Genomic DNA, 22835 nt, shown 5'->3' with positions numbered 1-22835 from the left:
ACCCCCAGCCTCCCTCAGCCAGCAGTGCCGGAGGGGCTCAAGTGGCTCTCCTTGGGTGTCACTCGACCCATCCACTGACCTCCTGACCTCCCCACCCTCGCCCCAACCCTCGCCCTCTCCCTCGCCCCACACGCCAATAGGATCTTGAGGGGAAGACGACTCTCCCTGCTCCCTCTCTCCATTTCCTTCTATTGCGCATTCGGCGAGATAACATTTTTCAACCTCTATTTTTTGTCTCATTTTTGCATATTTTTTTTAAAGATTTTTACTTTCCTTGGGATTTCATTTGACGTGTATTTTCTCTTTTCTCTTTACAGGTGAGTGAGAAAGAGCGCAGGTGACCTAAACAGGTGTTTATCTTTGAGTTCTGTTGGTTTACCTGTAAGGGTTGGAAGCTTCAAGGAATTATATATCTCAATGCCTCTTATTTATAAAACATGCTAAGAATGTTAACCTAGATTTTATTGTTACGCTTCTGGGGACGTGAAGAGATGACAAGTGAGCCAAACATAGGTGAGCGGTAGGCAGGGAGCAGGCACCAGTCAGGCTCTGCTCCCTAACACACCACACCAATCATGACCAGTGACACGCCAGGAACAAAAACCACACAGCCCTGTATTCTGAAACCCTCTGCTCTCACCACGACTAGTTTCCAAGACCACAGAGATGATTAACTGGGACGCCACGAGTGTTTCTCCTGGTAGTAATGTAGAAATTTTGTCAACCTGCCACTACAACCACAGAAACACCCTTGAAAAATCGCGTGACTTTATCTGTAGGCGTTTGAATGTAGAGGTGTATCGCGGAGGTGTTTTAGAATATAGTGCAGCCACACACCTTCCTGTCACCGGCTCGTATTCTCAAACACCTCTCTGCCTCACCTCCACCATTTCAAAGAGCTTGATTTACAGTTATACGAGTTTTTTTTTTTTTTTTTTTTTTAGGTGTTTTCATGGTTCAAGAGACAGATTGACAAGATTTCTACATTATCAGCACAAGAAGCGCTCTAGAAAACCCCGCTAATCATCTCTGTGGCCTTTGAAAATAGTCGTGATGAGAGAGCAAAACGTTTCTGAACACGGACCATGCTATGAGGAGGCGGGAAGGTGGAGTGTGTACCAACGCCTCTCGGCCACATCCATTTAGTTTAACACTCGTAACATTTCTCTGGACTCCTATTCGTAAATCCAGTGGCGTTCTCAGCAGGATTAGCCAGGTTCTCATTCGTACTTTTCCCATTCACTACGCATTATTTTTTGTCAGACCCTCGTGAAAGCAAAACTGGAAGACTTATTTCAGTTAAGCTTGCTGGAAGTTGTCGAGGTAAAAATGTGAATCTTCATCTTTCGTCGTGATAGTCATTCGGTTTTCTCTCTTTCTATGTATTTAAAGACCATGCAAAAGAGATATAAATGCATTGATGAAGACTTAGAAAAATCCTTCTCATAGCGTCATTCACTCCAATAAAAAAGAATAGATAGCTAAGGTGTGACGTTTAGAAATTTAGCGCTTCATCTTTCGACGTGACAATCAACGCGTTTTCTTCTTATTTTATGCATTCGAGGACCATCAAAGGAAAACATAAATAAGTAGATAGATAGTGAAATAAATCCTATTCATAACGCCATAACCATCAAAGGAAAATATAAATAGATAGAATAGTAAAAAAAAAAAAATCCCATTCATAACGTCATAATGAGTAAAGGAGTACAAAAACCAAGAGAAGCCCAATTAAGTTTTGAAGGTATTTTGATGCGCCTCTCCTGGCCTTTGCCTTACCGTAGCACCGTTTGACCCTCCACGTGTAGCCGTCTTGCCCTCTATTAACCTTTGAACCGCTAATGACACTGTGGTACATACTTCATTAAACCATCCACGGTGCAGAGCAAAAAGGTGGACTATGTGGAGTAAAACATTCGATCAGGTATCCACTTTGCTATCAAGGCTCTCTTCTATAACTAGACTCTACTTAAATGGCAGGAGTCGCTTGAATAAATGTAGGATGATGAATAAGAAACCCGATCATATTTGAGAGAGAAGTGGATATGAAAAGTCTGATCAGTTACCCATCTTATTGTCAATACTGCGTGCTGTAACTAGACTCTACTTAAATGGCAGGAGTCGCTTGAATAAATGTAGGAGGATGAATAAAGAAAGCGATAATATTTGAGAGAAGTTGATATGAAAAGTTTGACTAGTTTATCTATTTTGCTCCCAATCCTGTCTTTTATAACTACACTACTTAAATGGCAGGAGTCGCTTGAATAAATGTGGGAGGATCAATAAGAAACCCGATTATATTTGAGACCATTGGATATATGAAAGAGCGTGGGAAGACAGGAGAAAGCAACGGGGAGTGAAGTGCTTGGTTATGAAGACTCCATACATTGCCTTTAGCGCTGCGAATTAGTGTAAGAGTTAACCCCTTTAGTACTGGGACACATTTTTATCTTGAGCTGTGTATACTGTTAGACGATTTTATTTACATTAGGAAGGGTTTATGGAGGTCAGAAGATTAATGACCACAGTCTTTACCATTTTAATCCCCTACATGAGTTTCGGGAGCAGCATAAAATCACAAAATAGTAAGCAAAATGAATATGGAAAGGCGTCCTGGTACTGAAGAGCTTAAGCTTGAGGGGACACGTAATAGTAGTAGTAATATGAGCCTCCCTATATGACCACGACTGCGCCACAACGCCATACTACTCGGAGTCTGAGAAGCCAAAGCAGTCAGAGGGTTACCTAACAAAGACCCAGCTTCCTTATTGGCAGTCTTCGAGGGTAGAGTTATGAAGAGGATCAGCGACGCCCCTCTGGTCGCGTGAGTGGACGTACTTCACTCCTCGCCATCCCTCCCTCCTCCTCCTGGCAGTGTAGAGAAATATACAAGCACAGATGAAGAGTCAAAATCATTCTCATAACGTCATTCCCACTAAACAATATATAAATAAAGATGTGACGTTTAAGAATCTAGTACTTCATCTTTTTTTCGTGACAGTCATCCAGTTTCCTTATTATGCATTCAAAGACTGTTAAAGAGAAACATAGATACGTGTACATGTATAAATATTGGAAATCCTCAGCTCAGCCCCTCACCAGGAGTGGCAAGCAGAGGAAAACTTTAATCAGAGTGTCATGGTGTATCGCAGTATTCACACTCGTATCGTATCATGTGTAGCTGTATTTCTTTTTATCCTGTTGTGCGGTTATCAAGCAGAGGAAGACTTCAAATCAGTCTCAGTGTGTATCGCAGAATTTTATAGTGACGTGTATAGTTAGATTTTAAAGAGGCAAACACAACTGATGTCCTGAGTCTCACGTCACGGGGCAGGAGGGAAGACTGAAATCAAAGTGTGTCAATGTACCTAACAGTATTTACACTCATACATAGCCCAACGTATATATACTCAAGCGTCAGACTTACTGGGTGTGTTTGTGTATCACTATTTATGGGTTAAGAGGCTGGGAATGTAATGTTAGTATAGCCAAACCAAGAGAATATAGGAGCAAACAAACATGTACACCACCTTACCATGTTCAGACGTGTATGACTTACTGTACTACAAGGAGGCAAAGTGAAGTGATGCTCTCGGTCATACGTCACGGAGAAGCAGGTGGAGACTTACACTAAATCAATGTTTATTCAGTATATCCCTTCACGTACCTTATCGATACATGTATAACCGTTTATTTTACGTAAGAGGGGAAAATAGGTCAAGGGGAACAAAGAAGACTAAACAAAAATCCCCACTTAGTTACCGGTCCTCGTGCAGGTCCAAAAGTCAACAAAAATAATACCACCATGTCCTTAGTAAGAGTAAGACGCAGAAGAAGGCTAGAATCAAACCGAATCTCAATGTGTATCGCTGGATTCTCCCTCATCATACCCCACACGTGTATCTGTCCTGTGTATTCACCCCACGAGGCCAGAGTATTGTTCCTGGCGTGGGTTCAGGTGGTGAGTCTGTATCGCCTTCACAGTGGCGCCTCTCTTGTCTCATATAGCGATGCCTTCTAAGTGGGTGGATGCGATGAGGTCTTTATTTGCCTATCTGTACCCATCGCTCGTTATCTCCTGTACTTTAACCCTCATGCCTTTCTGTCTTTATCTATCGCTCTAGTTATCTGTCCTTAAAGCTTCATCTAAAGTTCGCATATCTAATTATTTATCTATATCTAGTTATGTCCCCCAAACTTCATCTATAAAGTTTGCATACCTATCTTTTAAACCAATCGTTCGAGTTATCTGTCTTATCTATATCTGTATTTATGTATCCTGTCCTGGTCTTTATTTCTCCTCTATTCCCTGTTATTTGTCTTCTTTCTGTTTATTTTTCTTATCTTTCTATTTTTTTTTTATTATCTGTTCTGTTCCTTGTTATTTGTCCTGCTTCTGTTTATTTCTCTCTTTTCTTTCTATTCATTTCTACTATCTGTATGATCTGTCTAATTCCCTGTTATCTGACTTGTCTTATCCTGTTCTCTGTTACCTCTCATGATCTGTATTATCTATCATGTAAGCCTTATCTAAAGTTTACATACCTATCTGTCCATATCTTTCGTTACTCTGTGTTGTAACCCTCAAAGTTTCTGGGTTTTAAGACGTTCTTGGATTACATGAGTATATCCAAACCCTCAGCTCCTTAAAAGACTGAAGGGTTTTCGTCTTTCAATCTTTATTCGGAAAAATTTTGGAGGCTTTGAAATAACACACATACAACACAAAAAAATTCACCTTATATCTTGCGGCAGTGTTTAAATCTTACCAGTACCTTCTGAGCTTCAACTGAAAAGGATTAAGAGATTATGAAATGAACTTAAGAAATCACGTATATTATCTTAAGACAGCTATCTTAATTCTTATAGTGGTTTATCTGGAAGGGATGCAGATGTTGAGAGCGACACACACACACACACACACACACACACACACACACACACACACACACACACACACACACACACACACACACACACACACACACACACACCAAAAAGAAGTTATAGCCGTTTATCTTTACGTTTCTTGCTTCAGTGTTACGTGTTTGCATTATCGTGTGACTTTCCTAATTCTCTTTAACCGTCGTTTTCTCCAGTGCCACAGTGCCACGCCAATGATACCTGGCACTGTTTCTGGCACCTCTCTGACTAGCTCTCACGTTTTCGCATTATCGTTATTCTCTTTTTATTTCACTTTTGCGGCCTTCCTGTGTCTTCAGTGCCACAACAATCTGATATTTGGCACTGTTCTGCCACTGCTCTCGTTAACTACTCGTGTCCGCATTGCTATTTTTTTTTTCCTTTTTTTGTGTATTATTGTTATTGATTTTATTTTTATTTTATTTTTTGCCGCCTTTGTCCTCAGTGCCACAATAATCTGACATCTGGCACTGTTTTGGTTCTTGTATTACTCGTGTTCGCATTACCGTGTTATTTTATTCTATTCTGTTATTTATTCACTATTTCTTTCTTTTCTACGTTTGTCGCCTTCCTTTTGCCTTCAGTGCCACAAGAATCTGATATCTGGCACTGTTTTGGCACTTCTCCTTTCGCATTATCGTGTTATTCCATTCACTCTTGCCGCTTTCCCCTGTCTTCATGCAGTGCCACTTGACTCTTTGACGCCTGGCCGTGGTTTGTCACAGGTTGCCACGTGTTCGCCATAGATACGCACTCGTTCCGTCTTCCCGTGTGAGCCGTTTGGCATCTCTTGTTATCATGTCTGTAAATACAAGTTAATCTCACTCGGTCTCTGTATAACCTGCCATGATGAACGTAGCCTCTTTAAGCATGAAGGAGGCTGGTGAAGGCCACACAAAAAGGTAAAGAGAAAGAAAGAAGGAAAAATAAGAGCACGCTGTGATGTTGCTTTCTCTCTCTCTCTCTCTCTCTCTCTCTCTCTCTCTCTCTCTCTCTCTCTCTCTCTCTCTCTCATCAAAAAGCATTCAGTTTGCTCAGATGAAGTAAAAAGTCAATTCTGGTGTCACACTGTCATTAAAAAAAGGTCAAAAGACAAGGAGGAAAAATATGAAGTAAGAAATATAACTCAAGCATTGTGAAATTTTTGGTGACTCCTAAAATTCTTACAACTAGTGTTACGTAATTGTACAGAAGAGTGTTGAGAAAGATTTGAGCTATTTCTGAAGCCACTGCAACTTGAACCCTTGTCACTACACGAAAGAACAAACACAGACACAAATCCCTAAAAACTTCAGCATTTTTAGGGAAACAGACACAAACACAAACCCTAAAGACAAACTCAGCACTGGGGAATATTCACTCATCCCTAAAATTCACCTCCACAAAAAATAGTAATAATAATAATAAGGCATTGTAACCTAAGGAATAACAAACTCGGAAACCTTTGGAGAGATTTGCTTATTCCTAAAACCTCGCCACTTTAGGGCAACACAAGCTCATGACCAGGAAATTCTACTCATCCCTGAAAATCCCTCCAGAAAATAAAAGGGCAAAAAATAAGGGCATTGAAACTTTAGGGAGACAAAAGTTAGGAGAGATTTTGAGGGAGATTTGTTCATCCCCTTAAAACACTGCCACTCGAGGGGAAAAGCTAAGGCAACACTGGGACGGCACTCGAGGGGAAAGACAAGGCAAACTAGAATGGCAGTCGAGGGGAAAGACAAGGGAAAGACAAGGCAAACTAGGATGGCACTCGAGGGGAAAGACAAGGCAAACTAGGATGGCACTCGAGGGGAAAGACAAGGCAAACTAGGATGGCAACTCGAGGGGAAAGACAAGGCAAACTAGGATGGCTACTCGAGGGAAAACAAAGGCAGCGTTAGGATGGCACTCGAGGGGAAAGACAAGGCAAACTAGGATGGCAACTCGAGGGGAAAGACAAGGCAAACTAGGATGGCAACTCGAGGGGAAAGACAAGGCAAACTAGGATGGCAACTCGAGGGGAAAGACAAGGCAAACTAGGATGGCAACTCGAGGGGAAAGACAAGGCAAACTAGGATGGCAACTCGAGGGGAAAGACAAGGCAAACTAGAATGGCAACTCGAGGGGAAAGACAAGGCAAACTAGAATGGCACTCGAGGGAAAAACAAAGGCAGCGTTAGGATGGCACTCGAGGGGAAAGACAAGGCAAACTAGAATGGCAGTCGAGGGGAAAAACGAAGGCAAACTAGGATGGCACTTGAGGGAAAAACAGGCCAGAATAGATGCCACTCGAGGGAAGAAAAGCAGTACTGTGATGGCACTTGAGGGGAAAAACAAAGGCAATACTATAACGGCATTCGAGGGGAAAAAAAAGGCAGCGCTAGGATTGCAGTCGAGGGAAAAACAGGCCAAAAACAAACTGTGATGGCACTTGAGGGGAAAAACAAAGGCAATACTATAAGACGCATTCGAGGGGAAAAGGCAGCGCTAGGATGGCGGTCGAGGGGAAAAAACAACAATAAAATGGCACTTGAGGAGGAGAAAAATTAAATACTAGGATGCCACTGGAGGGGAAAAGGGCAGTAATAAGACGGAACTCGAGGGGAAAACAAAGACAACACTGAAATGGCAGTTGAGGGGAAAAAAGGGAAAATATGTACTCAAATATCTTCTCGTCCGTCCCTAAAGCTTAAAAAAATCCCTAAAATATTGTGACCAGAGCAGATATTGATAGAGATAAACAATAATTCCTTGAGACTTCCACTAAAATATTCCTGCTTGTATATTTAGATTACGTCATATGAGCCTGAAGAATGTTTTGACTCTCTCTCTCTCTCTCTCTCTCTCTCTCTCTCTCTCTCTCTCTCTCTCTCTCTCTCTCTCTCTCTCTCTCTCTCTCTCTCTCTCTCTCTCTCTCTCTCTCTCTCTCTCTCTCTCTCTCTCTCTCTCTCTCTCTCTCTGTTATTGTTGTTGTTGCTATTTATAACCAAGAGTGACTCCACCTTGCCCTTCGGTGGTGGAAAGTGTGAAGTGGAAGTGATTTATTTGAAGGAGCAGCAGGAGGTGGAGGAGGAAGGGAAGAAGGGGTGGCGAGGGTGCGAGGCGTGTCTGGAGGGGAAGGGGGTGGTAGGGAGGTTTGGATTGTGAAGGGAGGAAGGGTGAAGAAAGGAGGAAGGGCTTTTTTGATTTGGTAAAGGGAGATCAGGGCGTGGTGTGTGTGTGTGTGTGTGTGTGTGTGTGTGTGTGTGTGTGTGTGTGAGGGGAGAAGTTAAATGACGTGTTTGAATATTTCGAGAGAGAGAGAGAGAGAGAGAGAGAGAGAGAGAGAGAGAGAGAGAGAGAGAGAGAGAGAGAGAGAGAGAGAGAGAGAGACTGGAACTGTATATTTGTAACTTATAGAGAAATCCTGTGTGTTTACATATGCGTTAGAATTTTCGCAGTATATTGTGATAACGATGTGAAAAAGGAAAGAACACACACACACACACACACACACACACACACACACACACACTTTACTACTCATATAAACACTCAAAGCCATATCACGCACTATTTAACTATCTATTTTTTATCGTTCCAGGAAAGCCAGTTAGGAAGGCAGTTAAATAGTGTGTGATCGAGCTCTGAGTGTTAACAGGAGTAGTAAAAAGATTAATTTCCCAGACACAGACACGAGGACTCCATTTCTTCGCTGATAGCACACAAAGCTGCTTCACAATGACACAGGAAGCGGATACGTTTGATACTCGAGACGTTAACTCTTACAGAGACTTGTCATTCCCTCATTGCGGCGGAATTACTAAGAACATCATTATCATTTTTTTTTTTTTTTCTGGTGCGTTTGTCATTTTTTTAACGTGTTGTCGTCATGTCGAATTCATTTCTACACGTATTTTATTTTAATTCACCACATTTCTATTTTTTTTCTTTAATTATTTCATATTTCTTTCTTGCTCTCTCATTTCTTTTATTTAGCAGTTAATGAGGTGAGCAGTTTGTCGTATTTATTCTGGCATTAAATTCCTCCTTAGTTAACAAGAAGGAAAGGTTATTTTTTACACATTTTCTTATTACAATTAACTGTTTTCCTTCATGTTCTTTATTTTTTATTTATTTATTTTTATTTTTATTTATTTATTTATTTATTTTATTTTTATTTTTATTTTTTTTTTTTTTTTGCATCTAAAATACGACCCTTCCTTTAGCTCCACTTTTATGATCCACCTCTCCTTCACCTTACTTTAAAACAACCAGTCTTTCCTTAAGTAACTACAAAGAAAAAGCAAATCTCCAAACACATCACTATACTAAACTATTTCTTGTATATACTTCTTCTCATCCTTCCTTTAACTCCACCATTATGACCCACCTGCCCTTCAGCTTACCTTGATAGCCACTCCTTCCTTGAATAACAACAAAGAAAACCCCAATCTCCTAAATACATTACTAAGCCATTTATTGTCCATACTTCCAATCATCATCTTTCCTTTAACTTCACCATTACCTTGAAAACCTTCCCTTTAACCCCTTCAATACTGGGACACATTTTTATCTTGAGGTTTGTGTACGATTAGACCATTTTATTGACATTAGGAAGAGTCTGTGGAGTTCAGAAGATTAATGGTCACAGTCTTTACTATTTTAATTCCCCCCATAAGTTTCTGAAGCTGTATAGAATCACCAAATAGTAAGCAGGAAGAATATGGAAACGCGTCATGGTACTGAAGGGGTTGAAACAAGTAGTATCCGTAAATAACAAAGCAAAATAAATCCCTCAATACATCACAATACTAAACCATTTCTTGTACACTCACCATCCTTGTCACCATCACTCACCAGTCCTGCGAGACCTTAAACAAACAAGTCCTTCCGTAAACAGCAAAGGAAACGCATCTACATTTTCACACCCGCCAGTTCGGACTCGGTGTCACCTTCCCTGCCTTTGTGCGCCTCTGTAAACAAGCGAGGGTCGAGAGGTGTGGGGTGGGGCCAGACTCAAGGGGTGACAGGAAGGGGCGAGGGCACGGCTGACCCCTTCTCTGTTTACGACTGGAGGTGGGGATGGGGGTGACGGGGTGAGGGTGGGGTGTTTGTCTGGTGGTGGTGGTGGTGGTGGATAGTGTTATGGCTACTCTTGTTTCTTTGAGAGAGAGAGAGAGAGAGAGAGAGAGAGAGAGAGAGAGAGAGAATTTCTAGGAATGAGATTTTATACATTTTATTTTATTTTTAGTGCGTATTCGTTTATACATTTTCATCAACATTTTGCCTTGAAAAAAAAAAATGTCAACAAATGAATATTAGTCATTAGTATATTGCCAGAGAGAGAGAGAGAGAAAACAGTGAACGAGGGAGCTTACCAATTTTTCTTTTAAACCGCAACAAAACAGAACCAAAAAGAAAACGAAAACCACCAAATACTAACCATCTTCAGTAGCCTTCCCTTAAAAAAGAACCTGACACGGAAGAGAAAACGGAAGCATAGTCACTCGAATACATAAGGAAAATAAACCCACGACACAAACAGAGAAAAAGCTGGTGTAGAGAAAGTCAGCTAAGACACTATTGATTATCTCTTCTTGGGGCAGCAGTCGAACTTATTCAAAAATGCCTTGCCCTATCACCACGACAGTTTTCCAAGGCCACAGAGACGACTAGCTGGGTTTTCAAGACAGTTTCTCCTTATGATAACCTAGAAATCTTGCCAGTCCACCATAGAACCATAAAAATATCCTTGAAAATATGAACATCCTCAACTTAAACCAGTGGAAAGTAGTGATGGTGAGAGAGCAAAGCGTTTAATAATATTGGCTAGTGTCCTATGGTGAAGGGACCGAGGCGTGAAGACACAATGCGTGTAATATACAAATGACGTTCCTGTGTATAACAATGACCACAATAGCGATAAAAAAAAAAGTATATAAAAAGTATTGCAGCACTGGTAGCGGAAGTTAGAGAGTGTGGAGAGCCGAGGAGTGAAAGTGAGAGATGAGTGAGTGAGTGAGTGAGGGAGGGAGTGAGTGAGGAAGAATTGGTGGGAGGAATAACCTTCACTTCACTTCCACGCTATTGAATATATTGTTGTGTGCAGCGTGCAGGGAAATACCAACACACACACACACACACACACACACACACACACACACACACACACACACACACACACACACACACACACACACACACACACACACACACACACACACACAGGTTAAGATCTCAACAGCCACACTTTCCCTTAAAAAAAGTAAAATAAATAAAAATAAATAACAAAACAATTATATTTTAATCTAGCTTAAGAAACAAACAAAACCCAGAGAGAGAGAGAGAGAGAGAGAGAGAGAGAGAGAGAGAGAGAGAGAGAGAGAGAGAGAGAGAGAGAGAGAGAGACTTAAAAAAAATAGGAAAAGAAATAATAACAACAACAAAACCTTTATATTTTAATCTAACTTGACAAATTAACAAAACCCAGAGAGAGAGAGAGAGAGAGAGAGAGAGAGAGACTAACCCACCCACCCATCCACTCATCCCACCGCAGCAGACCAGAAGATACAGTATCCACATATGGGTGCCGTCAAGGATCAGGGAAGGGAGGAGGATCGCGTCGAGGGAAAGATGAGAAAGGTCACAATGGGCGTTGCTTCGGGCTGCTTCTTACTTTAAACGGGGCCTTGGGTGCTCGGGGCCTAGCTTGACTGCCGGCTGTCACAATGAGGAGGGAGTTATGAAGACTTGGGGTTGTGTTTATAATGCGGCTGTTTACATTTTTTTCCTTTTGTTATGTATGTATGTGTGTCTGTGTGTCTTCTGTAGGGATTGGTGTCTTTCAGTGTTCTTTTATTCTTTTTTTTGTTATTTGTTTATTTGTTTACTAGTTTATATTCATTTATTCACGTAATTATCTACTTATCTATTTATTTATTCATTCACTCGTTTCTTGGATTGTATATTTACCTGTTTATATCCTTATTTGTCCACTTATCTATTTATTTACTTGTTTATTTATCCTTTTACCTTTTTTTCTCCTTAGCCAAAGACTTCCTTACATAGAGCAGTGACACCACTAGGAGTTTAGGACACCACCAGTCAAAAAAAATCAACTTGCAGGACATAGACGAGTCCTTAACGCCACCAGCTTGTGAAAGAGTGCAGGTAGTTGGACATCAAATGAGGACAGGACGTCACTTAGGAGGAGAATAGGATGTCTCTAGCTTGTAAAGGAGTAGTATATCATGTATAGGAGTATGACCTTGAATAAAAGAATAAGGCAGTGTATAAAGGATTAGGACGCTAAACAAAGAGCTGGGTCATTAAAAAGGGGATTAGATCATTGAGTAAAGGAATAAGAACACTACAAACTAATCATATAAAAGACTAGTGAACCTTTTTTAGTGGTCATTTTTCAGTAGACCTTTTCAGTGACCTTTCTCTCAATGGACCTTTTGTTATTGCTCAGTGTGGCCTTTTTTTTCTTCTTATTTTCTTTTCTTTGTTTTAGCCCTTGACCGGTGCCTTTCCTACATAAAAATAAAATGAACCAGAACATGAAAAAAATAACCAAACGTAGATCTGGGAATTAAAAGACATTAGTAAACCAATAAGGACACGAACTAAAGGATCAAACGTGCTTGCAGGAAGGACAGGACACCGACAAACTGGTAAATAAGGGAGCAGGGCGCGGGGGCGGAGTCACAAGCAATGAGTGGCGCGCAGGCAAGGAAAAGTAGAAAGTAGAGAATAAAACTATTGTGAAACTCCATAAGAGACAGGATGCGTGTGGATACTCCCCGCTGCCGGAACAGGTGGAACGGAACAGTGCAGGTGGAACGAAACAGGGTGGAAACTAGTGGAATGGAACTTTGGAAGGAAATAGGAGGAAATTAAACGGAATAATGGGAGGGAAGAGCTGTAAATGAAATGAGGAAACGTGTGGAACAAAATTCTTGTGGGAAACGGATAGAGGTGGAACTGAACATGAGGAGAAAATAGATGGGGGTAAGTTGGAACAGAGGGGGAAACAAGCAGGTGGGACAAGACATAAGGGGGAAACAAGAGCAGGTAGAGGGGAAAAGAAGGGGAAACGGAACAGTGAGAAAAAGGAACAGGTAGAGTGGAACAGAGAGGGGGACAACAAGCAGGTGGAACGGAATAGAGGGAAAAACAGGAGCAGGTAGAGTGGAAGAGAGAAGGAAGAAAACTGGAGCAAATAGAGTGAAACGAAGAAAGGAACCAAATAAAACAGATGAACAAGCAAACAGGAAATAAACAGATAGAAATTTATCGAGAGAGAGAGAGAGAGAGAGAGAGAGAGAGAGGAAGAGGATGAAGATAAACAAGAAAAAATTGAATACCAACAAAACCGGAAAACATAGAGATTGAATTATATAGAAAACGAGGCGCTAAAATCACATCACTTCATAGATAAGTTACGAACAGAACAAAGAACTTAACACAGAAGCCGGACGGGAGCAGATAATGTACGAGAGAGGAAAAATGTTGCAAGAATTGTGTGTTTTCGCGTAAAATTCACCCGGGTTTCTGTATTACGAGTATTTTCTTCTCCTTTTTTTTTTTTTTTTTTTTTTTTACTAGAATTGAAAGTTTTATCGAAAGTCTCCCAGAATAGATGGCTGATGACTTACTCAGAGGAAGGAAAAAGAAGAAGAAAGAAAGGTGAACAGTCGCGACTTCTGATTCTTCCTGATTCGTAAGATTAAAATAGATTCTTATTAGTAGACAAATTAGGAAATATTGATTAGTCGTGCTACTACTGCTACTGATACTACTACTGCTACTGATACTGATACTGCTACTACTACTACTACTACTACTACTACTACTACTACTACTACTACTACTGCTACTGCTACTACTATATATACTGATACTGCTACTGCTGCTACTACTATTACTTCTTCTTCTTCTTCTTCTTCTTCTTCTTCTTCTTCTTCTTCTTCTTCTTCTTCTTCTTCTTCTTCTCCTTCTCCTCCTCCTCCTTCTCCTCCTCCTCCTCCTCCTCCTCTTCTTCTTCTTCTTCTTCTCTTCTTCTTCTTCTTCTTCTTCTTCTTCTTCTTCTTCTTCTTCTTCTTCTTCTTCTTCTTCTTCTTCTTCTTCTTCTTCTTCTTCTTCTTCTTCTTCTTCTTCTTCTTCTTCTTCTTCTTCTTCTTCTTCTTCTTCTTCTTCTTCTTCTTCTTCTTCTTCTTCTTCTTCTTCTTCTTCTTCTTCTTCTTCTTCTTCTTCTTCTTCTTCTTCTTCTCCTCCTCCTCCTCCTCCTCCTCCTCCTCCTCCTCCTCCTCCTCCTCCTCCTCCTCCTCCATCTTAAAAAATCTCAGGTACCCGCAGTAATCAGACGGTGCCAGTAGGTGAGGTAGCCCAGACAGGTGCGTCACAGGTGTTAGGTGGACGAAGCATACACGTGGCACACTCAGGGCGAGAACATTTCCACCTCCTGAAGAGATGAAGGGAGATAGGGACAAAAGGCGTATTTAGACTGAATGAACGGAAACCCCGCCCTACCACACTGCTACCCTCCTCCCCTCCGCCTTCCTACTTATAAGAACAATAGTGCAGGAGTTGGCAGAACCTTGAGTGGCTGAGTGTGTATCTAGCGAGAGTCAAGGCTAAGGAGTGAGAGGAGGGAAGCTGGGAGTGAAAAAAGTGTAGAAAAAACTTGTATTGCAGATGTGTGTTTGCAAGAGAGAGAGAGAGAGAGGGGGTGTAGGATGGGGTGATACTTGACCCTTTCAGTACTGGGACGCATTTCTACCGCGAGTTTTGGGTATGATTAGACGATTTTATTGATATTAACAAGGGTCTATGGAGGTCAGAAGATTAATGGCCAGAATCTTCACTGTTTCTATCCCCGCATAAGTTTGTGAAGCTGTATAAAATCACCAAACAGTAAGCAGGATAAATATGAAAACACGTCATGGTACTGAAGAGATTGAGACTTATAGCTTGTACTTTAAAGATCATCACTTTTTTTTTCTGCACTTTTGTCATATGTTCAATCACCACCATTACCACCACCACTGTCACACACACACACACACACACACACACACACACACACACACACACACACACACACACACCACAGCAGTTTTACACAACATTACCACCACACCATTGCTAACACTACCACACACCATTACAAATAATCGCTGCCTCTACCACACACCACAAATGATCACTCGCCACATCACTGTCACACATCACCACACACCACTAATACTTCCTCCTCCTGTACTTTCTAAAAAACACACACGCCACTGGACCACGTAACCCACTGTAATAAAACAACACAACCACAACCCACTTCCTCAACACCACAACACCAGCAACACTCACTATAGCAGCACTAGGGCACAAATACAACACCACATCAACACCACGAAGATAAAAAGCCCATCATCACCACTGTAACAAACATAAACTCACACAACACCACAACACAACAACGCATCAACACCACCATAAGTCACTATCCCCATTAACATCATCACCGTCATCACCACCACTGCTACTTATTTCGGACGCTACAAACACTGAACTTCTTTTCATACATAACAGCACGTACGGCACAGCAGACGCAGCAGCAGGGAGACAATTGATTCACAGCACTAATAAATCTCTCACGTTTACCTGTCGCCTTCTGCAAGCACCGTTATGTACACGATTTAAACCTGCAATTTTAGCACGCATTGTCAAGATGGGAGAGAGGAATAAAGAAAGGAAAGAACAGAAAGAGAGGAGAGATAGACTTTTCTTTCTCTCTCTCTCTCTCTCTCTCTCTCTCTCTCTCTCTCTCTCTCTCTCTCTCTCTCTCTCTCTCTCTCTCTCTCCCCACTCCGTATCTTACTCTCTTCTCTTTCCTCCCTCGGGCAAATACCTCCACATATTTCCCCTCCATTGTCTCATTCTCTCCAGCCCTCTCCTCCCTCCCTCCCCTCTTGAAAGATCCCTCCACTCTCCCTCCTCACGATCCTCTCCTCTCGCTCTTCTCTCCCTCTCCCTTATCTCCTCTTCTCACCTTCACTGCCTCCCCCAGCCCCTCCCACGTAAGCCGCCCCAGGGAGCTCAAGCTGTCTTCACGCGGCCCACAAACAGTCGTAATGCAACCTAAGACCCGCCGAACTAGCTGCTCAGGTCTCCCTTTCAAGTTATGGCTCTGCTTCTCTGCTTCGAGACACTGGAACACGCGCGAGATGAAGTCTTTGCTCTTGTTACTATTTTTGTTCTTGATTGGAAAGTTTTGTGTCTATAATTTAGGTTTGAGGATTTTTTTTTATGAAGTTCAGGTCTTAAATGAAATGAAGTTTTGTTTTGTTGAATCGTGCAGGTCCTGAGGTTCGTTCAACTGCTTTGCGATTTTTTTTTTTTATTTATTTTTTTTTTTTATAAATTTCTAAAGGTTATTTGTGGATTTTTTGTATTTACAGATAATAATTAAGTAAGGTTTTATGAAATTTGCATGAAGTTCGAATCAGACGAAGTTTTGTTTCACCGTATTCGCGAATATCATGTGGTTCGTTCAAGTTCAGGAATCTCAGTTTACTATTTAAGGGATTCGAAGCTACAATATGGTTTACAAATAGCGAGATTCGAGTTTACACAGAGCACCAATGGGAGGAGTTTACACTAATATTTGCCGTGAAGTTAGTGAAGTTTGCTCAGAAGCGATGGAAGGTTTGCCATTTGCATGTGACCGAGATTCAATGTGTGTGTGTGTGTGTGTGTGTGTGTGTGTGTGTGTGTGTTTGTGGCTGCGACGCTGTTAACTGCGTAATGTGATGCTGCTTGACGGAAATGGTGTTCGTGATCCTCCTGACCCTTGTGTGTGTGTGTGTGTGTGTGTGTGTGTTCAAAATTGATAGAAACCAATCATGCATGTAAAAAAATAATAGTAATAATAATGATAATAATAATAATAATGTATGTAGAAGTAGTAGTCATAATAATAGGGGTAGTAGTAGTAGTAGTAGTAGTTGTAGTAGTAGTAAGAAAACGTGATGAGAGAGAGAGAGAGAGAGAGAGAGAGAGAGGAGACCATCATCACAAACCCAACTCGAAAAGAAAAACAAACAAAAGAAAAAAAAACTCAAATTTCTACTAAGTCCAACCACCACTTTCGTCACCACAACAACCAAACATCACTTAAAAGACTTTTAATTACCTCATGTTTATCTAATTAACCACCACCACCACCACCACCACCACCACCACCACCACACGGCCTAAAGAACCATCACACCTATTACTCATCACCATAAAGAAGCAGTGACGCAACCACATGACGGATGCCTGCGTAAAAGATGAGGGCCTTGTTTTGAAACCCACCTACGCCGCTACACTACATTGGAAAGTCTCTGTATTTTGAAGTGCCACTGGTTTTCATTTTTTCTCAGTATTATATTGACAGGTTTACAATTTTCTACATTACTGACATGAGAAACACTACATTGAAGAAACCTTTGTAGTTGAAGTGCCACTGGTTTTTTTTTTCTTTTTTCCTTAGTATTATATTGACAGATTAACAATTTTCTACATAACTGACATGAGAAACATTACATTGGAAAGCCTCTGTAGTTTGAAGTGACACTGGTTTTTCAATCTTTCCTTAGTATTATATTGACAGGTTGAAAATTTTCTACGTAACTGACATGAGAAACACTGCTGTATATTGAAGTGGCACGGATCTTAAGCGTGTTTTAACTATTATATTGACAGATTAACAGTTTCTATATTATTGACATGAGAAGCACTTCACTGAAAAATCTTTGTAGTTGAAGTGACACGCGTTTTTCAAGGTTTTTAACTACAATATTGACCGATTAAGTTTCTACATTACTGACATGAGAAACACTACATTGAAACTCCTCAAGTTGAAGTGACGCGGGTTTTATGGGTGTTTTTACTACAATATTGACAGATTAACAGTTTCTACATTACTGGCATGAGAAACACTTCATTGAAAACCTCTATAGTTAAAGTAACACGGGTTTTTCAATGTTTTTTCTTACTACTATATTGACAAATTAAGTTTCTACATTAGAGAAACACTATTGAAAAGCCTCCAGTTGAAGTGACACGGGTTTTAAGTTTTTTTTTTTTTTTCTACGATATTGACAGATCAACCGTTATTTCATTGCTGACACTTCATTGAAAAGCGTCTATAGTTGAAGTGGCACTGGTTTTTCATGGTGTTTATTTTGCTATTCTTACAGATGAACAAAGTTTCTACATTAATAACAGAAGAAGCACTTTTGAGAGCTCTGGTAATCATCACTGTGGCATTTAGAAATAGTGGTGGTGAGGGAGCCAAGGGTTTCTGTAGAGTGTAGACGGTTGTGTCCTGTGGTAGCGGGACGGATTGAGAAGGGAGGGAGACAGACAGAGCGCGGCGTGGCAAGTGAAGTTCGGCGCCGCGCGGTTTGCCTCCTCAGTGGGGTAGAAGCCGCAGTGAGGTTCGGGTGTGAGCGTGCGGTGCCTCCTTCCCCGCGACCTGGCAGTGAGTGAGCGCAGAGCCAACGACCTCAAGAAGTTAACAGGGTTCATGATCTCGTGGCATTAAAAGCACGTTCAGTAGCGAGAGGTGACGGCTGCTAATGTGCTTGCCCTCTACATGACCTGCTAGAAAAGGTAACGAGTCTTGTATATTAGAAAACTGGACACTTGTTGGTCGTCTCTGGACATCGTAAAAACGAGAGCGTCCCCGCGTTTTCTATCAGCTGAGACATGTGACCCATTTTTTGTTTGGGGAAAAAGAAAATGTAATTGGAAACATGGAGAACGTGTGCTTCATCGCGGAACGTTGAACAAGCGCTCGTGCAGAGACAGAACGTAACTCAAACGCTTACGAACTTGAACGCCAGTCATTGGAACCGTTAAAGTTTAGCTGGAGGCTCGGGAAATGAACTGTTCCTTGAGTGACTGGCGTGGGTGACTGGGCGTGTTTGTGTGTTTGGCAGTGTGTCGTGGGGTAGTAACTGTGATGCTTGCCTGTGGTGGCGGTGCTGCTGCTACAGTGCTGAGTGTGGTGGTGAGGTGGAGTGAAGTGGATGCGGTTGAGGTGTTATGTATGTATGTGTTTGATTTGATGTTGTAAGCCTGGTGGAGTGTTTGAAGTGGAAAGGAATGGATGTATGAGGTGGAAGGCAGTAGATGTATAAGGTGGCAGTGGATGTTTGATGTGGAAGGCAGTGGATGTATGATGTGGAGTGGTAAGTTCAGAGACAGTGGAGGGAAAGTTGATTATAAAGTGGAAGCTACGATCGGAGGGCGTGGAGGAGAGAAGACGGTGGATTAGTGGTGTGGTTGAAACTAGTGTGGAGTTTTTAGGGAGAGAGAGAGAGAGAGAGAGAGAGAGAGTGGATTGGGCAGCAGGTGAGAGTTGATACACCTGTACACACGTGCCCAGATGTACCGTTGCATACTGGTGGCCGCTGTACCTGTGTGTGTACCTGTATATTGTGCTAATTGAATCTGTGTATTTGTATCCTACCGTTAACTCCTTCCATACGTTCCTCCCTCCCTCCTACCTTCCCTCCCTTACTCCCTCCCTCCACCCCTCCATCCATCCCTCCAGCCGCCTCTCCGCCCCACTTGCGACTCTCTCTCACCCTCCCCTTAGGCTTGCCTCAACCTGCCCATCTCCTCCTCCTCCTCCTCCTCCTCCTCCTCCTCCTCCTCCTCCTCCTCCTCCTCCTGCCTCACTCTCTCCCTCTCCTCCCTACCTTCCTGTATCGTGACCGTCATGCTCCGTCACACTAATAACTCTTCGGCGTCACCCTCGTCACGTTACCGTCACATTCCCTTCGTCAGTAGTAGAGTTTTCTCCGTCATTCCTCCCTCCCATCTTCACTCCTCCCTCCTAACCTTCCATTTTCTCCCTACCTTCCCTCCCTCCCTCCCTCCTCCCGTCTCGCCTCCATCCCTCCCTCCCTCCTTCCTCTTTCTCATTCATCCCATTCTTCATCTCTCTTTTACTCCCAACCCTTTCTCGTCTTTATCCTCCTTTCTCTTTTATCTCTCTTTCTCATTCATTTCTCTCATTCTAGTTCATATATTCCACTTTCTTCTCTTCCTCCATCCCTGCTTTCTTTGGTTTCTCCTTCCTTTTCTCTTTTTTTTTTTTCCTCCCCCTTCTCACTTTTCCTTGTGTTTATTTGTTTTCCTCTAGTGTTTTTTTTTATCTATTTTTCTCTCGCATCCTGTATTCATGTATTTATTTACTCGTTTTTCTTTAGTTCTTTTTTTTTTTGCCTCCTTTTTCCCCTTTCCCCTTTTTCTCTTCACCTTCACTCCACCTTCAATATCCTTCTCTTCACAAACCTCTCTTCTATTATTTCATATCCTTCTTCTCTCCTCTTTATTTCTCCCCTTCTCCTACTTATCTCTCTCCCTTCCATATCATATCTCCTTTCATTGCTACTCTTCCTTCATCATTCCTCTCCTCCCCTCTCTTCCATCTTCACACTTCACCTAGTTTCGTGAATCTCCTCCTCCTCCTCCTCCTCCTCCTCTTCTTCTTCTTCTTTTTTTTTTTTTTAATTCTCGTCTCCTTCCATTCATTCTTGTATCAGTCTTTTATTTCCTTCTTGACCTTTCGTTGTTCTCTCTCTCTCTCTCTCTCTCTCTCTCTCTCTCTCTCTCTCTCTCTCTCTCTCTCTCTCTCTCTCTCTCTCTCTCTCTCTCTCTCTCTCTCTCTCCAAATATTAGTCCTTCTTCTTACCCACTTATCTCATCCTAGTCTCTCCCCCTCCCTCTCTCTCTCTCTCTCTCTCTCTCTCTCTCTCTCTCTCTCTCTCTCTCTCTCTCTCTCTCTCTCAACTACGTAGCAGGGATTTAATTGAAGTCGTGAGAGGATGGCAGTTGTTTGTCTGTCTGTCTGTCTGTCTGTCTGTCGGTGTCTTCCTCCCATCACACGTGGCCCTCTGGCGGCGAAGTGCTGAGATACCGATAGATCAAGGCTGTGAACCCAACACTCACTCACGGAGGCATGCATATTATTATTCCCAGTTATTCAATCAGTCTTTCGTGATTCCCTTTGTCTCTCTCTCTCTCTCTCTCTCTCTCTCTCTCTCTCTCTCTCTCTCTCTCTCTCTCTCTCTCTCTCTCGGGGACGTACTGTGGTGAGTTAAGGTATGCGGCGAGGGAGAGTAAAAATACCTCTCACTCACTCACTCATTCTCTCACTCGAGGCCGTAGTGCGGTAAGAGGAGGCTGGGAGAGGTGATGAATAGGCCGTGAATAAATAGGCTGCGAGTTTTGGGATTTGTTTCGATTGATAGGCTGGGAAATTTATGATGGTTATAGCCTGGAAAATTGTAGTGTGCACGTTTTGGTATCTGTGAAGGTGTTTGATCGTGTACAGGTAGAATTGAGGGAAGTGTGAGAGGAAAGGTGCAGATTGTTAGTGAATGAAAGGAAAGGAAGAATTGAGTGAATGTAGTGTAGCTGGGAATTGTCTTAGAGAATGAGAGTGAAGGTTTAGATCATGTTAGTGAGGAGTGAGTGAAGGGAAGGGTGAAGAAGACTCGAGTGGGTTGTTGGTGGAAATAATTGTAGTCAAAGTAAAGAAAGGGAAGGTTAAGAAAATGGACGAAAAGATTGAGTTTATCGAAGAGGAAAGGAAGAGAGACAGAGAGAAAAGAAAAAGACACGACGAATGAAGAGAAAGAAAGAAAGAAGACGAGAAAAAAAAATATTCGTTACTATGTAGAAAAAATAAATGAATAAAACCCCCAAAAAAAGTTAAGAAAAGAAAGATCAAATAGCAAGTCAACAAAGATAAAGAAAGATACAGACAGACAGACAGACAAGCGGATATGTGTCGTCGTGTTGTAGGAAAGAAAGGAAGGCCGTTCATAAACACAGAAGACTTGGATTTACCTGAGTGGGTTGTGTACATAATTAACTTGGCTTCACAGCGGACAGGAAACGAAGCCCAGGAGAGGAAGCTTACTATGTCGCCATGCACTGGTCACACACACACACACACACACACACACAGAGAGAGAGAGAGAGAGTGTGTGTGTGTGTGTGTGTGTGTGTGTGTGTGTGTGTGTAAAAAGCAAATATCCGGTACTGTTATAAGGATCTAAATTACATGCGCATTCTAACTAACGCCCTTTTTCGCCCTAATCTACATCCTCTCATCCACGCCTTCACCCTCCCGTAAATCCTGCCGTCCCACTGCCCTCCTTCACCCCTTTCCTTCACTCCCTTCCTTCCTTCCTTCCTTCCTTCCTTCCTTCCTTCCTCTCTCCCTCCCCTCGCCCCCTTATCATTCATTTCTATCTATCCAGCTACTTCCTTCCTTCCTTCCTTCCTTCCTTCCCTTCCTTCTTCCTTCTCTTCTTCCCTTTCGTTTCTTAAATCTGTTCCTCCCCTCCCCTTTGTCATCCCTTTCTCTCTATCCACCTACTTCCTTCTTCCCTTCCTTCTGTCCTTTCTTCCGTTTCTTGTACCCTCCTTTCCCCGTGTTCCTTGTTATTTCTTTCTTGCACTCCTCCTTACACCTCCTTCTTTTCTCTCCCTCCTCTCCCATCCTTCCTTGTTTCTTTATTCATATCCTTTCTTTCCTTTACCTCTTCCCTCTTCACCCTCTTTATTTTTCTATCCCGTCGCATCCTTCCATATTCTTCATTTTTATTCATTATCCATTCCCTCTTTATCTGTTTTTCTATCCTTCCTTTCTACATATACCTCTTTACGTATCTTTTATCATTATTCCTTCTCTCCTTATCTCTCCCTTTCTTCACCCCTTTACTTCCCTTCCCACTAACCTCCTTCCATTTCTTCCCCTTCCTTCTCCCCTCCTCTTATCTTTCCTCTATCTCTTCCCTCTTCACTCTCTCTTTATTTTTCCATCCCGTCTCCTCCTTCCATCTCCTTCCTTTTTATTCATTCCCCATTCCCTCTTTATC

General features: G+C 42.0%; 1 protein-coding gene across 3 annotated transcripts in view; it reads left to right on the top strand.

Moving 5' to 3' along the window:
- Positions 1-22835, top strand: part of LOC123508305 (serine/arginine repetitive matrix protein 1-like) — a 135801-nt gene that overhangs the window by 86181 nt on the left and 26785 nt on the right. The gene's annotated exons all lie outside the window — the stretch shown is intronic.

This window comes from Portunus trituberculatus, chromosome 24, assembly GCF_017591435.1.
Source record: "Portunus trituberculatus isolate SZX2019 chromosome 24, ASM1759143v1, whole genome shotgun sequence".
Classification (NCBI taxonomy): domain Eukaryota; kingdom Metazoa; phylum Arthropoda; class Malacostraca; order Decapoda; family Portunidae; genus Portunus; species Portunus trituberculatus.
Note: the sequence above shows the minus strand (reverse complement) of the source record. Positions and strands in the feature narration are given on the sequence as shown.